Source organism: Cannabis sativa, chromosome 9, assembly GCF_029168945.1.
Source record: "Cannabis sativa cultivar Pink pepper isolate KNU-18-1 chromosome 9, ASM2916894v1, whole genome shotgun sequence".
Taxonomy (NCBI): Eukaryota; Viridiplantae; Streptophyta; class Magnoliopsida; order Rosales; family Cannabaceae; genus Cannabis; species Cannabis sativa.
In genome coordinates, this window is record NC_083609.1 from 59,750,127 (window position 1) to 59,769,691 (window position 19,565).

At 29.5% G+C, this 19,565-nt stretch overlaps 1 long non-coding RNA gene across 1 annotated transcript; it reads right to left on the bottom strand.

Moving 5' to 3' along the window:
• Positions 1-5,755: 5,755 nt before the first annotated feature.
• LOC133030824 (uncharacterized) lies at positions 5,756-6,500 on the bottom strand. The gene is made up of 3 exons (XR_009684364.1): positions 6,321-6,500; positions 6,064-6,171; positions 5,756-5,825 (listed from the first exon to the last, which is right to left on the bottom strand). It is a non-coding gene; the product is annotated as an uncharacterized LOC133030824 (long non-coding RNA).
• Between the last annotated feature and the right edge of the window lie 13,065 nt (positions 6,501-19,565).

Below are 19,565 nucleotides of genomic sequence, written 5' to 3' on the forward strand. Positions count from 1 at the left end.
GACAAATGTCTACCAATCCCTTCTTGTTTGCAGAAATTATTGAATAGGTTTGCACAGGACTCAAGACCATTGTCAGTTCTTAACTTCTTGATCCTCTTTCCAGTTTGATTCTCTAGTAATATCTTGAATTCCTTGAACTTGGGAAAAGCTTCATCTTTGGTGTTCAAGATATATACCCATACTCTTCTAGAGAAATCATCAATAAATGAGATGAAATACCTTGCTCCTCCTCTTGACATGGTTCTGGATGGCCCCCAAAGATCTGAGTGCATGTAATCCACAATCCTTTTGGTGTTGTGTTCCCCAACTCCAAACTTGACCCTAGTAGATTTTCCAAGCACACAATGTTCACAGAATTCCAAGTCTTGATGTGTGTGTGGGCATGAGTTGCGTCTTACAATGCCTAGGGTGGTGAACATTTTATACAAGGGTTCATATTCTTTTCCTAGATCGATTTGGACACTCTTTATTTTTTGCTGAAACATTCTTTCAACATAAGCATTGAAATTGACAAATAAAGATGTGGCTTCAGATTTGTTTTTCATAGGAAAGAGCCATACAAACCGAGTATAGTCATCAACAAAGCTGAGATAATATTTGTATCCATCCTTGGAAGGATAAAATGAGGGCCCCCATACATCAGAAAGAATTAATTCAAAAGGCATAGAGATTTTATTTGCAGTTTCTGTAAAAGAAAAATGATGTAACTTTCCTACTTGGCAAGCATCACAAAAAGGAACATTGTTACATTTAGTATTTGGGGAAACTTGGGATAGAACTTTTGCTAGAATTTTGCTTGAAGGATGTCCTAAACGACAGTGCCATACTGAGGTTGTCTTGGACTTGTCATGGACAGGATTGCTACTTGTAGTGAAATTGTATATGGCTGGTTTGACTGTGGTCTTGGGAGACTGTTCAACGGATTGACTTGTGGGTGGGGAATGTGGCACTTGAAGTCTGTAAAGACCTTCAGTTAGGGTACCCCGAAGAAGTGCTTGCTTCGTGTTCTTGTCCTTAACAAGACAACAAACATCATCAAATTCAATGGTTACATTATTGTGCTTAGTAAATTAAGATATACTTAATAGGTTCTTGGTGAGACTTGAGACATGTAAAATATCTTTGAGAAGTAAAGATTTGTGAGGAAATTTGGTGGGAATGGAAGAACAACCAATTTTAGTTATGGAGAGATTAGAACCATTACCAACTACAACTTTTTCCTTGCCTTTGTAGTCTGTTGAGTTGGTGAGAGTTTCAGATGTATTAGAGATGTGGTGAGTTACCCCACTGTTCAGGTACCATGCTCCTGAGGTGTCATTTGTTGCTGCAGTTTCTGATAATAGAGCTTGTGGAGAATCATTGGGTGTATTCAATGATGATCCTTGATTTGGGGGAGGGCCATTGAATGTAATGTCGAACCTATGATAACATTTGAGACCAGTATGGCCAGCTCTGCCACACAACTGGCAGATTGGTCTGTTTCCCCTTCCCCCTCTATTGCCATAGTTTCCACGGCCCCCTCTATTGCCCCTGTAGCCTCTTGATGAATTTCCTTGATATCCACCACGATTGTGTGGATGCATGTTTGTATTGGCAAGATTTACCTGCATGTTGGTGAGGGAATCCGTGGTGAGTTGATTGAGTCGCATTTCGTGACAATGAAGCATAAACTGAACTTCTTGTAGGGTGGGGTTGTCAATTCGAGAGGTGAGATTAACAACTACAGATTCGTACTCTGATCCAAGACCACCGAGTATGTATAGAATCAGATCATCATCAGATATTGGTTGTTCTGCTGCTGCTAAAGAATCTGCATATTGATTCATCTTCAAGAAGTAATCATCAATGGTAAGTGATCCTTTCTTGGTGGACTGCAATAGTCTTGCTCTGGATCTTGTGGCAAACAATTGATTCAGAACCATCCAGATCTCGGCCGAAGTTTGACAGTGAACCACATGAGCAAGCATTGCCTCAGATATGGAATTCATTAACCAATGCATAATAAATTGATTTAGACGAATCCATTGTTGAAAAGTTGGGTTTGGGGCATTACCTGCAAGATTGCGTTGTGGTTGAGGGTTTGTTCCAAGCAGGTGGCCATCAAGATTGTAAGCACGAACTGCAGCAAGGACTAAGGATCTCCACAGAGGGTAGTTTGATCGATCAAGTCTCAAATTCAATGGGAGCAGGTTGTTGTTGGGTAAAGCAGCTGTATTTGGTAGCAGATTTTTTGGAGCAGCTGGTGCAGCTGTATTTGGTAGAGGATTTTCTGGAGCTTCTGGTCGATCGGCTGCCATAGCTCTGATACCATGTAAAGACTTGTAAACCAGTGGAATTGACCAGAAACAGAGAAGAGAAAGAGAGAGAGCAGAAATGGAGTAATGGAGAGAAAAATGATCGATGAAAAGATGGAGTTGCTCAACTGAATAATGTTGAGTTTTGGACCTTTTATTTATACTGAGTAATGTTCAGAGACCTTACAACAAGAAGCTAATAATAGAAATCAAGATGTTACATCAAAGCAAGAAAATACAGTTAAAACGGTTTTGCAAACTATCCTAACTATCATAACCAACTTATCCAAGTTGATTAGAATCTGTTGAATCTTGCTGATGTGTTGGTTCTATACATACAAGAGCACATTCTCTCATCATTTTAATAAACACTTATGTTTTAATAGTTGGCCACCATACATCTAATTTACTTTTCCTCAAAAATTAAGATTTTTCCATGTTGGAATAAAAATTATGTATAATGTATATGCTATTATAAAGTGTGATACAAAATTAAGTGACCAATTATGTTATGGGTATCAAAAGGGTATTAAATTGTCATGGAAATAATGTGTAGATACTATAAGTCAATTTATAATTTGTTGAGGGGTCAAATTATAAATACCCAAAACTCATTCTAAAATGAGTCTATAAATTGGTAGTGGTCCCCAAGAAACACTAGGGGTTTCTGTATTCTCTCCTTCCCCATCAGAGAAAATACCTAACAAAATAGTGTATTCTTAGAAGATCAAAACCTTCTCTGCAATCTTTAACAATGACTTCAGGTTAGTGCTTCCGCTTATCTTTTTATCATCTTCTTCTTCTTTAACTTAGCAAAGGCATTTATGATTTAGGGTTTTCTATATTAAAGCACTTTTAGGAATATGTTTAGATCTGTGATTTATATATTTCTTAAGTGTTTTATAAATCCTAACAAGTGGTACCAGAGCCACCTTTGTTAAATTGATTGAAGATTTGATGATTTTGTTTATGAAATTTGGGTAGTAATCCTTTTGTGAGCGGATCCGCTATCATGGATTTTGTCCCAATGTGCTCTATGGATATTTGTCCACTCTGCACTCTTTCTTTCACAACTAGGAACTTTATGTTAATATGTTTTGACTTGGATGAGCTCCTATTGTTATTGGAATACAACACTGCTGATTTATTATCACAAAATATCTTAAGTGGTCTTTCAACATTCTCCAAAATACGCAGCCTAGTGACAAAGTTTCTCAGCCATATTCCTGGATTTGATGCCTCATAACACGCTACGAATTCAGCTGCCATAGTGGAAGAAGCTATAAGTGTCTATTTGACACTTTTCCAGGATATAGCTCCTCCAGCTAACAGGAAAATGTAGCCTGATGTAGACCTTCTGCTATCTTGGCATCCAGCGAAATCAGAATCAGAATACCTTACGACCTCCAAATGATCTGATTTCCTGTATGTGAGCATGTAATCTTTTGTTCTCTGAAGATACCTCATAACCCTTTTGGGTTCTATCCAATGGTCCATACCAGGATTGCTTAAATATCTGCCTAACATCCAACAATGTACGCAATATCTAGACGCGTACATACGTGAAGATACATTAGACTCCCTACAACTGATGCATAGGGAATCTTAGAGGATGTTTGGTATTGTTTTCTGTTTTTTGTTTTAAAAAATTGTTTTTAGAAATGAGACCAAAAAATAGTTTTTGAAGTTTTTAAAACACAAGTCACGTTTGGTTAGTGATTTTTAAAAACAATATTGACCAAAAGTAAATTGGTTTTTAAAACAGAAAACAACATTTTGTTGTTTTCAAAATTCTTGTTTTTTGTAACTTTGTTTTCTGAAAACTGTTTTTAAAAAACAAGGCCAAACAAGTCAAATTATTTTTAAAAACAATTTTCTATTTTTAAAAACAAAAAACAGTTTTTTAGTTATCATGTCAAACATGCACTTAACAACTATATTCTCAACAAAGAAAACTGGTAAAAGAGATTATTAGCACTTAGCACTAGGGTTGTACAAAAAAATTTGTAAACCGCCCAAACCGAATAACCCGCCCAAACCGAACCGAAAAAACCGATAAAAATTACAAACCGAAATAACCCGAAAAAATTACAAACCGCCCAATCTGTTAATTGGGCGGGTTGAAAATAGGTCCAACCCGCCCAATTAAACCGACCAACCCGATTTTGCACCTTTAATTTTTTTTTTTAACTTTTTAGTTTTTATTATATATAACATAAATGATTAAATATATAATAATATAAAGTTATAGGGCAAGACTATGGTAGGACCTAACAAAAGTTCCCTACCGGTAAGGTACTTTTTTTAACCATTGATTTTAGATCGTGTGGTTATTATGATATAAGGTGTATACTCTTACGATAAGACTGCTTGTATACAATTAAAACTTTATACATTATAATAATATTTAATAATATATTTATTTTAAAAATAAAATAATATTAATAATTTATAAAAAAAAATTAATTTTTAATTTAAATTATTATTATTTTTTAAAAAATTAATTTAATTTTTTATATATAGATATTTATTTTCAAAAATAATTTTAGTTACTAACTTTGCTATCAATATAATATTAATCATTATAAAATATCAAATGTGAAAAAAAAATATTTTTTATAAATATAAAATAATTTAATATTAAAAGTAACCAATCCAAAATAACCGATTCAATCTGTATTTTTACTGATTGAATTAGATTGAATTTGAGCTATTATGCAAATTGGATTGGACCCAAACTATGAAATTCACACTTAGTATGAATCTATGAGCAAAATAGTGCGGATTGGATTAGATAAACACAACAACACTCTGTTATCATAGTAAAAATGTTATTATTTTTCTAAAAAAAAATGTATTTCTATTTTAAAATATGTGATTCGACACTTAGTATTGGTATATTTTTGTGTTTTTAGATCTTTAATAATTATAATCTTAATTTTTCATGATATATATTATTGTTATTGAAATATTATATATTTAAACCACTTGGGGCTAGCTCAAGTGGTCATAGGAGAGTGTGTCTGTGTTTGAGGTCCTGAGTTCGAGTCAGATTATGCATTTTAATATATAAAGGGATATTGGCGGCTAAACCACCTGAACTTTACGGTTTGTAACACTTAACCACAAAAACTAAATTTTTGGCGGCTAAACTACCTAAACCCTGGTTCCGTTTTGCTCTGCACACCTCCGTCCAAAAATCACAGTTAAGTGCCACGGTGGACTGTCCACGTGTACACACTTGTACACGTGGCAAATTTATAGTGGTCCACGTAATATTAATTTTAAAATATAATTATAAATATTTAAAAAAAATTAAAAAAAAATTTAAATTATAAAAAAATATTTTATATATATTTTTTTCTTTTTCTTTTTCTTTTCTTTCTTTTTCTTTCTTTTTTTTTCCTTATTTTTCTTTCTTTGTAAGTGGAACCATCGATGGTTCCTTTTTTTTTTTTCCTTCTTCTTTCTTCCTTCTACTGATCTCTCTCTCTCTTCTTCTTCTTCTTCTTAACAAAAAAAACCCTAACCCTATAAACAAAAGCATAACAATTTATCAGCAACAGAGGAGAATTAGATGCCAAATTACTACCCTGAAACATTCAAAGCAAAAATTGAACTGAATAAACTTATGACTTAAGCCCGTACATAAAGAAAGTCTTTTTATTTTTGTTTAATTCAAATTGAACGTTCAAAATTTTCCATTTTTACGAAACAGTATTAACAGACCATAGAAACAAAATTAAGATTAAAGAGTGCTGAAATTGACCTGGGAAAGGAGCCATCGACGGGAGTGAAAAGCTGAGAAGCAGCAGATCGATGAGCGTAATCACCAAAGCCAGTACCAGAAATCCAGCAAGTTTTCTGGCCGCCATTGCTGTAAAAAACAAGAAAACAGAAATCAAAATCTTCAAACCTACATAAAATATTTATATAGATGTAGAAAATGAGAGTAGTGAGATTGAGAAAGAGAAACCCTAGGGTTTTGGGATTGATTGAGAAAAGGGTTAAGAGATCAGATCGTACGAGAAATGTGAGAATGGAGGTGAGGAAGAGAGGGTGTAATGAGTTAAGAGGTGAGTTTTGGGAGTGGACTCGACTGGTCTGCGCGACCCCCAACCACCTGCCCCTGCCGGCGGCCATCAAGAGAGAGATCAGTAGAAGGAAGAAAGAAGAAGAAGAAAAAAAAAAAAAAAAAAAAAAAAGGAACCATCGATGGTTCCACTTACAGAGAAAGAAAAATAAGGAAAAAAAAAAAGAAAGAAAAAAGAAAGAAAAAGAAAAAAATATATATAAAATATTTTTTTATAATTTAAATTTATTTTTAATTTTTTTTAAATATTTATAATTATATTTTAAAATTAATATTACGTGGACCACTATAAATTTGCCACGTGTACAAGTGTGTACACGTGGACAGTCCACCGTGGCACTTAACTGTGATTTTTGGACGGAGGTGTGCAGAGCAAAACGGAACCAGGGTTTAGGTAGTTTAGCCGCCAAAAATTCGGTTTTTGTGGTTAAGTGTTACAAACCGTAAAGTTCGGGTGGTTTAGCCGCCAATATCCCATATATAAATGCTTAATTTAAAAAAAATATATATATTATATATTTATATAAATTTTTAAAACTTATAAATAATTTGTAGTCACTAATAACTTACAATTAACTTATGAAATTTTTAAAAAGCTCAAAGCCTCAAACCCAATATCATGCTGCCTGTATTTGATAAAGCAAGTTTTTTGTTTTTTTTTTTTTTTTAAGAAAAAATCAGCTGTACAAGAGTGCACCAATATCAAATATACAATATTTTTTCTTTATTGTTAATGGTTCATTTAACTTCCCTATGCTATGGGGTAAAAATAAAGGAGAGTACATTAGATTTCTCCTAAAGTTATATACTTAATTATTAGTTTTAAAGTCATATATATGGTGTTGTACTTTAGTGGAATATAATTTTTTTAATTTATCTTTTTAATTTTTATTCATTTTGACTTTAAAACTGAAAAAAAAAAAAAAGTTTGGCCGGTTTGGGCGGGTTAACCCGACCAAACCGCCCAAACCGTTGGTTGGTTTATAATTTTTTTTTTTTACATTGGGCGGGTTGCACTTAAATTTTAGCAACCCGAACTTTAGATTGGGTTAGAAAATATATAGGATAAACCGCCCAAACCGACCGATGTACAGCCCTACTTAGCACTTTTTTAGATATTATATTACTATTAATATAATTAAATATCAGTCTCACATATTAGCCACTACTAATGACCATTAGCAATGCTACAAAGAACATTACTATTGGGCACCATTAATGCTTAATACTTCTAAACTTGTTGGCTTTCGATTAACTAATGATACTCCTTAAAAGTTATTATATTAAATTATAAGCAGGGTCGGCCCAAGCATTGGGCAACTTGGGCCATTGCACAAGGCCCCCATTTTTTTTAAGGCCTATTTTTTTTTAAAGAAAAGGTCTATTTTTTCTTTTTTTTTTTCTTATTATATATACATAAATAAAAAAATTATAATTGAAAATTTATGAAAAAAAATGCTAGTAATAGAATTGTAATTTTAATGTACACGGTTTTTTTTTTTTTTAAAAGAGCCTAATTTTAAATTTTGCATAAGGCCCCCAAAATGCTTGGGCCGGCCCTGATTATAAGAAACTCGTTACTTAGTTTGACCAATAGCAATATTGACACATAAAAAATTACTAAGCACCACTGATACTTTTTAACATTTCTCATCTACAAAATATAGAAAATAATATACTTACTTGTTTTTCTTTTAAATTCAAATATTATTTAAGGTGTCTATAACTAGTTAGAAATACTTTTGGTATATATTTTTTAATAAGATCATATTTAGTATTTTAATTAAGGTTCTTAAAAGTTTTACTATTTTATTTTTAATTTAAAATTAGATCTCTACTAGTTTTGGATATAGTATTTCACTTTTTTGGTTAGTTTGAGCCATTTTATTTGGCTTGGTGTACTATATTTTAGCTAGTTTGTAGTATATTTTTGACTGGTTTGCTCATATACACAAGTACTTCAAAGAGTGCTATCATCAATTTTCACAAATAAGTTTTAAATCTTCTTTTTAGTTATATTCAAATAATTTTAGAAGAATTTTCTTTCTATTATTTTACATCATTGTTTTTATCATTTATTTGTTAGTTAATTGAGTTTTGTTATTTTTTTTTTTTTTGGTAAAATAGTTAATTTTAGTTGGGATTTAATTAGTTAAGTTTGATTAATCTCTCAAATTTTATGTATGGTGCAAGTTTAATTAATTAGTATATTTCCTTCTTGAAAGACTTAGCTCTATTAATTGGACATAACAATTTAGTTACGATACAATGGTGACATAGTAAGAGAAAAATACTTCAAAGATAAATTTTTTCTTGTTAAAATAATAATTAAATTTTATTCTTAATTTAAAATTCACAATATCATTATATAGTGTGCTAATCTACTTTATAAATTTATTTATTTTGTAGATAATTTTTCGCCCAATTGATTGTTTATTTTAGATGCGCTCTTGAAGCTATCAACAAAGGAAGAATGTTCTTTAATAATGAGTTGGATGTGCTGTTTGGGGAAGTTATAGTTTTATTGTCTAAATTTTTAAGGATAATTTTACCTCATGTGGCTTATAATAAGAATTATACAATTTATAGTTTGACAAAATATATCTTTTAGTTAGATAAACCATCTTAATTTAAGGAAGTTCTGCTGTCTGTAAATTACTACTTTATTAATCATATGTAATTTTTATCATTGTAAAAAAAAATATAGTAACTAAATGAAATAAGAATGTACTTAAAGTCAAAGATTTAATAATATATCATTATTATTTTAAAGAATAATAATATTTAATAACTACACGAATAAATCGGGTCAAGAATAAACACTGTATTTTTTTTTTTTTTTTTTTGAGAGAGAGAAAATACTAAGCTATCATAAATGAAAGAATATAAACTGTATTATCGAAACTAGTAAGCATTAATTGATTTCTAAAGTCAAAACTCATTTTTTTTACCATCATTTTACAATGCTTTATTTATATTAATAAAAACTTGAAAATAAATTTGGGTGTAAATGTGTAATTGCATGTTGTTTATGATAATTAAATTATAAAAATATATAAAATTTTAAATTTTGATTTTTTTTGTATACATTTATATATTTTAATAATATAAGCAACAACTTTAATAACTTTCATTTTTTTTCAATCTTAATAATACAAATCTCAAAAAAAAATATTGTACAAATTATTTTATATCTAATAAATTATAGCTTTTTAATTAATTTATTTATTAAAAAAATCCATGGTACTATATTTCTATTTAACTTAAACAAAAATGACATATATCACTATTGAATAATAAATTCTCAACCCCCATTTCAAAAAAAATTCTCAACTCATATAAAAGTCTCTATGTTTTTTTATATTACATCATTTTGAAAACAACGTAACGTATATCATTTGTTTATTATTTTTCTTTTTTTGGAAACATTATCTCATTTTTTTTGTTTATTTGTTAATTGAGACATTAAATTGGTATCAGAAGATCAGATTAAATAGTTTATTAATAAATTTGAGCTTCCGTACTTTTCAGAGTCAACATATCTTGGTATATTAAACTCACTCCTTATCTCTAATTATTATTATTATTATTATTATTTTTTAATTAACGTTACCTCTAAATAATTAATTATTAGAATTACAGAAATATTTTTACAAAATAAATAAATAAATAAAAGAGATATTTGCACGAACTCATAGGTTGTAATTACCCATGGTCTAATGAAAAATTATTATTATTAAATATTACTAGTGATGCTTAATATTAAAGTGACACTTTATAATTAGTTAATTATATTTTTTTAAAAATTATTTTTTTTAAGTTATATAAAATTTAATAGTTAATTACAACAATCTTCAAAAGAAAAAAATATTTAATTACAACAATAATAGTATAACATTGATGAAAGTATCAAGTACTAATAACATCTTTTAATAATTCTTAAAAAATTAATATTATATGCATATAGTAATACTTTTAAATGACAACTTATAAAGTCGTTATGCATTAATTAAAAAATACGTGAGAATATAATATTAAACTACATATTAAATAATTTTTTATATATTTATCTCTAAAATTAACTTTTATTTAATTTAAATTTGTATATTTTTAATTATAAAATAAATAAATAATTAATCATAATAAGGGATATTTCTACTGCTTTAATTAATATATATAATGTATTCTAATAGTTTTTGTTCCACTTGCCTATTAAATTTGTTTGGTCTAAGAAGACTAATGTATTCCATTAGTTGATAATAAGCGACAACATCAACTAATAAAACATATAAATTAATAAATATAATTTATAGAGAAGAAGTGTAAATTACAGTTAGTTGCCCTTGAAAAGGTCAATAATATAATATTGAAAAGTTCAACATAATATTAAAAGCCTAGAAAAATCTAGGGTTCACTTCACATGATTCATTACTAGCTAGATCAATAGTTGACCCCTTCCCATTACAGTGAAACTATCATATCGTTTCATCTAGCTTCATTAGCTAGTATATTGGGATTTAAAGTGATAGGGGCGTAATTTTTTTTAAAGATAAAAATAAAATTAAACTTAAAATAAAAGTTACTTTTATTGAAATTTTAAGACCTCAATCATAGATGAATTTAATCTACTCATTACATCAAAATTAATACTATGTCCATAAATATAATTTTTTATTATAAATATAGGGACACGATTTTATCTCGTGATGTACGTTTACGGAATATATTTCGTATTACATTAGATGGGTCTCAGGGTACGTTACCATTTTTTAACCCTAATTACCCCTAGATCAACCCCAGCCCTCAGATCAAATAACTCCCCCATCTAACGGCTACTGTACATCACAGGACAAAATCACGTTCCTATAAATATATGTTGTAAATATATATTTTTTCTCAATTTTTTTTAAGAAAACAATTAATTAAAATGCTTATACATTTTATTCCAATTTTTTTCGTTTTTCAGGGATCACAATCAACTAAAATCCACACAAGCAATGTTACTATGATTAACAAAATGAAAATTACATTTGGAAAAATCAGCTTTCAATTTCATAATAGCATAAAAACACTTAGCAATACTCATTTAATCAGGAATAATTATCTTGCTAGCTACTTGATTGTCAGAAAACACATTTAAAGAGATTAGTCCTCTTTTATATAGACCAATAGGCTCAATATAATCGTTGTCATATTTTACATTGAGTTAGTTAATGAACAACTAACTAATCAAATAGTGGTTAAGAAATAATACAATAAATATTGATGAAAAATAATATAAAAACAATTAAAACTAAAATATAAACATGATTTATTGATTAACCAATTAATTGTAAAAATGGTAAGTATGCGAACCCTCTTCTCTTTTGGTCGAACTCTGGTCCCTACTACGGGGATTTTGGTCCACCCATATTCAGGTCCGGCCCTGAAAATATATGGGCCCAAGACGAATTAAATTTTGGGGCCCTCAAAAATATATAAAAAAATAATTAAAAGAAGAGTGTTATGAGATTAGAACCCATGACCTTAGACATTATGCCATCCACCTCAACCAACTAAGCTATGAATATTTGTTGCTTATAATACACTTAAATTTTACTTAAATAAAAGCCTAAATAAATTTTTTTATTTTTTTTATTTCGGGCCCCCGGAAAGTGTGGGCCCTAGGCGCGGGCCTAGCCCGCCTATGCCTAGGGCCGGCCCTGCCCATATTGTTCATGTGGTGGTTTTTCTTCTCATTTCCTGTCTACTCGGTGTCTTACAGCAATAAATGTGGGTATTAATTTCTCTGAGTCTTTTGTTATTTCTCTTTCCAATCCTGTTTGTTTTACTTGGAACATTTATTGCTCCTGGTGCCATTTTTTCCCTTTCATCTTCTCTGTTAGTCATTTCTCATTATGGTTTTTGCATCTTAGCATTAAAAACCATCTTTTCATCTTCTATTTGGCCATTGGAAACTGTAAGATGGAGGCGGATGAAGATCATCACGATTTTTTCATCATGGGGGCTACTCCGGCTATTGCTAGGGTTATGATCATGGATCTTTCAAGAGTCACCCCTAGAGGGTACTGGTTTTATCTATATAAGGCAAGATCCAGATACTTTCCAAATTCTTCTATCTTGGAAGCTGTCCCTGGTCATAACCCTTCTTATGCTTGGAGGAGCATCCTTTGGGAAAGAGATTTGATGGCTTCGGGTCTAATTTGGAAGATTGGGGATGGAGAGAATATTTTTTCATTGGCTCCCCAATAACAAATATCTTTGCTATAGAGATGGTAATCTGCCTCCTTCATCTAAGCTTTCTTTTTTTATTTCAAATTCTGGGTATTGGGATTCTAGTAAGCTTAGAAGTCATTTTTATGAGTAGAGAAAGCTCTGTTCTTTTTTTTTTTTTTTAATTAAGTCAGCCTATCATTTGGCTCTCTCTACTCAGGATATCCCATCTTCCTCATCTACTGTGACTTCTAGGAAGTTTTGGAATAAAAATTGTCATTCTAAAGCCCCTCCAAAAATCAAGCACTTTATGTGGAGAGTTGTGTCTCATACTATTCCTGTTGCTTCCACTCTTTTTGCTAAGCATATTATTGATTCCCCACTTTGTTCTTTTTGTAAGAATAGTCCTGAGACGGTTCATCATGCTCTGCTAGGGTGTTCCAGATTGAGAAAGGCTTGGAAATCATTAAGGTTTGTGGATCATTATCATAAGTATAAACATCTTGATATCACTGATTTTTTGCTGTGTTCTTTTGAGGCTTTGGATAAAAATTATCTTAGCATTTTGTTTTGCTTTCTGTGGGCCTTGTGGAATCAAAGAAACAATTACATACACCGTAATACTGTTATACATGCTGCTGATATCTTTGATTGGAGTGTCAATTATTTTTTTCAGTATCTTGATGCCCAGCAAAATATTCAGCCTTATAGTGTTGCAGCTCAGGCTCCAAGCAGGGTCTCGGATGGTGCTTCTGGATCTTCTTTGCAGGTTTATATTGATGCTGCCATTGATGTTCGTGGTCAAAAACATAGCTATGGTATTGTGGTGGCTGATGATTCTGGTTTTGTGAAAGTTGGTGTAGCTAAGCCTTGTATTGGAGGTATCCCTGCAATCATAGCTGAAGCAAAGGCAATTTATCATGCTATTCAATGGGTTCAGCTGCTTCATCTTCCAATGGATGTTTCAAAGACAGATTGTAAAACTATAGTGGATAAACTTAATTCTTGTAATTGGAATGCTAGTCCTCTGGATGATATTTTAGTGGGTATTAAGAACTTGTTATCTTTCAGTCTTAATCTTAAAGTTGAGCATGTGTATATGAATTCTAATCAATTGGCTCATTGGGTTGCAAAATTAGGATTAGGATTAGATATTAATGAGTTAGTTTGGAATGGTTCTTTGCCATCCCTTTAACTTGTTGGCTTTGTATTTTCTAGTTTATTCTAATGAAGCACAAGTTTTTTCTCAAAAAAAAAAAAAAAAATTAATTGTAAAAATAAATAGTAAAAAATGAAATTCGAGTTTGACCCCTACAAAAAAAATAGATACACATTTATCAAAAATGGGTATGGCCTATATTTTTTATGGACTAATATGACACGACCTATATTATTGTGGATCTTTCAAAATATGAGACCGGCCGCCATGACACAAACTTATTTATGCAGGAGACATGATCCCCACCCCCGACTTCCCCTCTCTTCATGCCGACTCTAGACCTCTCCTCTCTCTCTCTAGATCTCTCACCAAAAGTAGATAAGATATTTCTTTTGAGAAATGCTAAAGGACATCAGTGGTGTCTAGCACCCTCCTATGTGTGAATATCGCTATTAATCCAACTAAATATTGAGTCCTATATAATTTAATATAACAATTTTTAAGGAGTATCGCTAGTCAATTAGAACGTGACATATCGAGAATGTGCTAAACACTACTGGTGACTAATAACAATGCTCATATCTTTTTTTATAATGCCAAATATTATAAAAAGTGACACATTACTATTGGTATAAATTAATATTGGGGTCCACATATTAATATGGTATATATGGTATTGGAAACATTTCCTAATATTAATGCTACTTTTTTTTTTTTTTTACTAAAATCATATATATAATTTTCTCCCTCTTCTCCACTTGTTTCTGCTTGTTATTCTACTCTTTTTCTTGTGAATTGTGTTTGATCATTGCCGCAAGAACTCTTTGCCCTAATTTTGTTCATTATCTAATAAGAAAATAATTCAAGAAATAATTGAAAAGCGGTGTGTTGTATGTGCGCGTGGCAGTTTTGTGTCTATGCAAATTAAAGTCAAAGGTCAAGATTTTAGTGACCGGGTGGATTGGCGTACAAGTGTAATTATGTAGATAATTTAGTAATTTTATATGTATTAAGGATAGAAATTTAATTTTATATTATTTATAAAACAGAAGTAATATATTGTTATGTGGTGAAAATGTCTAGACTAAAATTTTCTAAAAATACATTGTATTTTTCACATGTCTAGAAAACTTTAAAATATTTTACAATTCTCTTAATATTAATCAACTTAGTTTCGTTCAAGAGAAGTAAAAAAGGAATAAATTTGATCTCGGTATAAGCACGCACCTACATTAATTCATTGATTAGTACAAAATCTCAATATTTGCTAATGTGCACAAGGTTTTTGGTGCTAGTAATGTCAACAAGATGTTACAGGTAATTAATTAATTAAATTTACACTTTTTACATATTTTTTTGCCCAATTATTATTATTATATATAATGCTGTGTCTAGCATTATTCTTTGTCTTTTTCCACCACCTCTCCTTACCCCTAATAATTAAAGTTTTCAAACCTGGCCCAAACAACCCCCGAACACACCAAGATATCCCCTACATAAAGAGGTCACACTTATAAGAATTTCTTTCATATATAAAATCACACACGTTCATATATTTGCTTTGTGTACTACAAAGACTTCTTATTTCTTTACGTGTGTATATATATATATATATAGATTCTATCTAATATGGGGAATTGCTGTAAAGGATCATCCTCGGCATCACCCGCAACTCCTCCGGCTGCTCCCACAGTGGCTACGAGAATGGCATCTATTACTGGGCAGACATGGGGAGGTCCTCCAGCTTGCACCGATGGGCCTAACCACAACCGTTCCCACGTTCGTAGGGCACAACAACAGTGATTATCATCATCAACAGCGTCCTATAACACCAATTCTGTTTTAGTAAAAGTTTGTTGCTAAAAAACATTGTTGCTTAATTACTTTCTTGATTTAAGCCTTCTTCACTTGAAAGTTTTCCACATTTTAATTTCACATTCTTGTTGCTATATTTTTTAAGTTATTTGGAACTCAATACTTAATTTCACCAATAAATGTATAACACCGAAAAAAATTTGTTGCTAAAAAACATTGTTGCTTAATTACTTTCTTGATTTAAGCCTTCTTCACTTGAAAGTTTTCCACATTTTAACTAGGAAAAAACCGCTTGAACCACCTTATGAGAAAATCAGAAGGCAAAAAACGGAGCCAAATCTTCTGTTCCTTTTTTCTGTCCCTTACTCTGTCCCAGCCAATCATCTTTTAGCACATCATTTACATTGTCATGTATATAATTAACGGACTTTACACTTACTTCACTTCGTTTATGTATTTATTTTTTTTTTTTAAAAAAAAAATCTCCCTTAACAGTAACAATTAACATTTCTGTCATTAACTGGGTACTCTATTTACAACTCTTTCTGTCAATATTTTTTAAGAAAGGAAACTAGCTTCAATCGAAAATTAGTTCACATTTCCAATAGACCAGATTTAGTTGAAATATATGCCTTCAATTTTTATATATATAATCAAAAGGAAAATGATATATATAGTTTGATTTAACAATTAATGCAATGGTGGCTGTTATTGACTGTTATCATAAGTTGTTGTTGGTCAGATTGGGATTAGTGTTAATTTTGAGATTTGTCTTTCTATGAACTAGAAATGGATTTTAGGGAATTAGGAAACCTGAAAATTAATAAATCCACAAATTTAGTACAAATTAATTCATCAACTACGAGAATATTCTTGCAGTATTTGTTGTCCAACACCATTTGCAAAGAGAAGGAAAAACTAAAATACAACAACGATAGGAAAATGAAAACAAAATAGGCTGTACATGTATTTGTATAGATTTATTTTTCCCAGAACTTTTCTGCTAGAACTTATCGAAAAGATGTTATAGAATTTGAAAAGAATTTTTTTAAAGAGAAAAAAAAATAAAAATAAAGAATGGACAAAATTGTGAACAAAAGGAGGTAGTGTAATTTAGAAAGAGAAACTAACACTGTTAAATGCATTGCTGTCATTTTAGATGAGGTGTCAAAATTTGAGTGGAGGGACAGGAATTGGGACAGAGTAAAGGGACAGACGATTTGGCTCCGCAAAAAACTACCTCCATCACTTTGTTAAGATCAAAAACTAATCTCAATCTTAATAATTTTTTCAAGTATACAAACTAACATCAATAACCACCACTCATATTACCCTTTCTTTTTTGGTTATTTAACCAAAATTACCTCAAAAGTTTGTTTTTTTCAGTTAATTTCTACCTTTTTTTTTTAATTAATTTTCCTGAACTACTTTTGGAACACAACTCTTTTCTTTCTCAAAGTCACTAAGGTCTACACTCTTTACAGAATACAGATATAGTATTGGAAGAAAAATGGAAGGGTATAATTGGTAGAAAAATGAAAAAGAACCGCGAGTAGAAATGAGAAACACCAAATTCAAAAAAAGATATAATGGTGTGGTGTGTTCAGATTGGTGGGGGGCAGGTTTGGGCCCACAGGCCTAAAGACCAATGTTAATTGAGGCCCCATATTAATTTGAATTTAGCTTCTCGAGAAGGAAAATTTACAAAATAATTTTCTTTTAGTGAAAATTACACAAAATATGATTTTTTAAAACTATATTACAAAAATATGGTAAAATTAAGTTTGACCACTTTGTATTGCATATTTTAGTTTGTAAACTTTTTTATGGCATTTACTATACCATATATATGTAAATTTATTTTTTAAACCCCATATTTAATACTTAGATAAATCATTTCAAAGAAAAAAAGAATTATTTTTACCATCTCTTTCAGTCTTTCCCGTCCCCTACCTCTCTCTCCCTCATGCTTTTGTGCGACGCCCCTGTCCAGGCTCCGATGAGCTATTTTTGGCCGGCGATGGTCCAAACGGACCACACCACCGTGCTTGCAGTCCCTGGAAACCCCTAAATATGAAGTTTAGATGGGTTGTTTGTGCATTGTCCCGAGCTTGCGATACTGGTGGGGAAGGGTTATATGATTGCTGGGAACGAGTCTATGGTTGTTGTGGGGAAAAATTCAGTGATTGTTGCTGAAACTGACCAAAAAAAATATATGCATTTTGTGCACTGAAAAATTGACCCGGAGAAGGTTGATGCATTGAACCCCCAAACATCATCGACTGCTGAGATGAACTCCCAGATTGACCATATGGTATATTTATAAGTATACTAAAATTATTATTTTTTTTTTAAAAAAAAAAATATACTAAAATTATGGTATATTATTTTTAACCATTTAAACATAATTATATTTATAAATATAAGAAAGCTATATATGGTAAATTTGTAAGTATAATAATAAAAATATTCATTATTAAATACATTCAATTTTTTTTATATATAACTTTAAAAAATTAAATTATTTTTTTATAATTAAGTAAATATAACAAATCTTACTAATTTAACTAATTTTATCATTTCACTTGATATAATTAAATTTAAGAAAATAAAATTCTTCTTATTCATTTTTTAATTTGAATATATAAAAAAATTTATTTATAAATTACTTAAAAATAATTAATTGCAAAAATTATTTTTTTATAATAAAATAAAAGATAAATTAATTAATTTTTTTAATAATTATTATTATTTAAAATTTTAAAATATTTATATAAAAATATAAATATTTTTTAATTTTTTAATAATTATTATATTTTTTGGTCAATTTTTTCATTCTTTTAAATTTTTTAAATTTTTAACATACACACAAAATACTTAAATCAAATACAATCAAAAAATTCTTAATACATCGAAAGTAAAACAACACATACATATATATATAAAATAAAACACCAAATTAAATAAATAAAAAAAATTCTCACTAAAACACAACAATATAAATTCAAAAATAATCATATATACACAAATATTAATATATGTATACATATAAAGTAAAAAAATATTATATAAATAAATAAAATAAAAATTTATATTAAATATATATATCTAGAATAAATTTTTATAAAATAATATATATAATATATTATATATGAAATGTTATATATAGACAATTTTTTTTTATATTTTACCTATATAAAATAAGCATATATATAATATATATATATAAAGATAATGTATATGTTTATTTTATAATAAAATAAAAAAATATAATATATATACTATATATAATATATATGTTTATTTTATTTTATATAAATAAAAAAGTATAATATATATATATACAAAAAAGCCAGTAATTCTTGTAAACCAGCTTAAGATTAAAACTATATATAATATAATATATTATAATATATAAATAGAATATTATATTATATATATGAACAGAAAATTTATATATATTACATATATAAAAATATATATAGTTTATATTAAAGTGTATATAAAAAAACCCTAAAAATAATATATAACTCAGTTTTTAATTATATACCGAAAATAAAAATTCTAAAAATAACTAATTTAAACGAAATATATGATGTAAGGTCCACCCAAAACTGACGGGTTATTTCTTTACCAGTACTGTTTGTCATGTAATGTTATTTGGGCCCACCTCGTCAGAAGAAGTAACTATGTTATTTGAAAGAAACAAACTATAAAATACTTTCTATAATTTGAAAGAAATTAATTTGATTTTTTTTTTTACAATAACTAAACTTTATTATTAATTCATTATATAGATAGGAATTTCAATTCCAATTTAAAAACTATAGAATTTGAATATAGTTTATTTTATTAATTGCAAATTTGCAATTTGTAATCCTAATTCCCAAGCAATAAAAAAAAAGTGTATATTAATCTATTATATTACATTTTGCAATTTAATTTTTGGGAATTATTGTTATTTGTTACACATAAATTTTTTAACTGTTTC